Source organism: Nyctereutes procyonoides, unplaced genomic scaffold, assembly GCF_905146905.1.
Source record: "Nyctereutes procyonoides isolate TBG_1078 unplaced genomic scaffold, NYPRO_anot_genome, whole genome shotgun sequence".
NCBI lineage: Eukaryota > Metazoa > Chordata > Mammalia > Carnivora > Canidae > Nyctereutes > Nyctereutes procyonoides.
Window position 1 is genome coordinate 1,821,795 of NW_026575047.1, and position 2,237 is coordinate 1,824,031.

Sequence of the window (2,237 nt, forward strand, 5' to 3'; positions counted from 1 at the left end):
ATAAAATGATTCACAGGAGACTTAATGGAGAAGTAACATGGTCCCAGCACTCCTCTGGGAATCAGTGCTCTGTGTGATGCTGGCGAGGTCACTTAACCTTTCTGTGCCTCCATTCTCTCAGCTGAGGAGAGACCACCTATATTTTAAGGTTCTTCCCAGCTCCATATTTGCTGTGAAATATGGACTCTTCATGCTGCATTTACGTTTTGGATTATAGAAATTTAACAACTCCTTCGAGATACTTTGCAGACACTACACACAGAGTTAAGAAGCTATTGTGAACTAAGTCATTTGCACACGTAAGTTCCCCAGTCATTTGCACACGTAATGCAGGTACATGTCAATTGAATAAACAAATACATTTTTTGTAATTTTATATAATCTTTCGCTTTATATAATCATTTATATATTATTATATATCATAATATATATAATTATACTATATTATAATATATATATATATTTCTCCATTATATATATTTTTTTGCTTCTGCAACCATGGTCACTTTCTTCTTGACACCGGATTTAGAAGCTGTTTTCTTCTATAATGCTTTATGTTCTTTAAGGTCCAACCCAAAAGACACTGCGCCACTTCACCTTGAAGAAATCAGCATCAAGTCTCTTCCTCCTCCTCATCTCTATCCAAGAACAGCGTAGGACCTTCCTTGATCTTCTGTACTTCATCAATGTTAGCAACAGATTGAGATTGACACCCTTTTGTTTTTCCCAGCTTCTTTTAACATTTCTTCCTCGGCTACCTTCTCTTCTTCCTCTCCACCACTAATACCACTAATACCACTAGCCAGTCTGAACTCTGACCCTTCTGGTTCTATCCCACCTTCCTGAAGAATGGACATTTTCTCAGTGAAGTGGACTCTAAATTCTTTCATTTCATCATTAGTGAGGGAACAATTCTTGGCACAATTACTTTATTATCTTAACTCATGAACAATTCTTTGGTGGGTTGTTTCTGCATTTTCTTTTTTTTTTAAATTTTTATTTATTTATGATAGTCACAGAGAGAGTGAGAGAGGCAGAGACACAGGCAGAGGGAGAAGCAGGCTCCATGCACCGGGAGCCCGACGCGGGATTCGATCCCGGGTCTCCAGGATCGTGCCCTGGGCCAAAGGCAGGCGCCAAACCGCTGCGCCACCCAGGGATCCCTGTTTCTGCATTTTCTGAAGAAATCCTACCTGTGGTGTCACGGCAGGACCAAGAGACAGACCATATTCAGGTACAGGTAACTTTCTCACTTCAAATACCTCTTTATCCTTCATCAGCTACTTTGAATGCATGTGGGGGACAAAACAACTTTGAGCTTTTTCTTTTAAATCTTGATCTTTGTATAAAAAAACAATCATTTTTTTTTCTCTAAACATCTATAAGTTTATCTGGATTGATTTTGATTTTCTTCACAGGCACTTTCTTCTGGAGAAGTTGCTGAACAATCCCTCTTTGTTTTGAGAGAAGCAAAATTAATAAAGCTTTGCTATTCTTTCTGTACCTGGCCATTCGATCTGCCCTCAATATGTGTTCTAGTATTTTTTGGACAATCGTACTGAAGAACCCGATTCCTAGCCAAGAAGTCTAGACCCTTGCTAAAATAGCGGTAGCAAATAGCACCACAGTTCTCTTGCAGACAGATCTGTTATAAATGTCCATTCTCATCCTCTGCTGCTGTCAAACCCAGGCGGCGGGGCTCTGGGGGGAGGCAAGGATAGAAGAACCGGGATGTAGCTATCAGAACACTTGATACAGATACTGAATCTCCTTACAACTGAAAAGAAAGACAATACTTTTCTTCTTAAGGTGAAGTCTCTAAGTGGAGTATAGCACATGGATTTTTTGCTGTAGCTCACAAACTATGCAGGTCTGTTCCAAAGTGACAGTGGTGTATTATTCTTTTTTGTGAACTTGAACATGTATATATGATTTTTAGCCAACAAGATGTAAAGCCTGCTCAAATATCTATGAGTTTGTCTGTGTGTGGTGAAGGGACTATGAATAGTTCCAATAAATTATGTACTAAAATCAAAACATTATTTATTAAAACAGATTTTTTTTAGAATTTACTGAGTATCAAGACTTTTATTATTTTCAGTAGGCAGTTTAACCATCAGCAGCAATTATATAAAAATTATCAATTAAGTTTTATTTGCATATCATTAAATACTTATTTCCTCAGTGTCTGAGGAACTTTCTTACTCATTTCTCTATGTTCTTAGTAGGATATAAAT

The 2,237-nt window shown here is 37.7% G+C and overlaps 1 pseudogene; it reads right to left on the reverse strand.

Annotated features, from left to right (window-relative positions):
* Positions 1 to 470: 470 nt before the first annotated feature.
* LOC129510560 (probable ATP-dependent RNA helicase DDX10) lies at positions 471 to 1,917 on the reverse strand (annotated as a pseudogene).
* Positions 1,918 to 2,237: the final 320 nt, after the last annotated feature.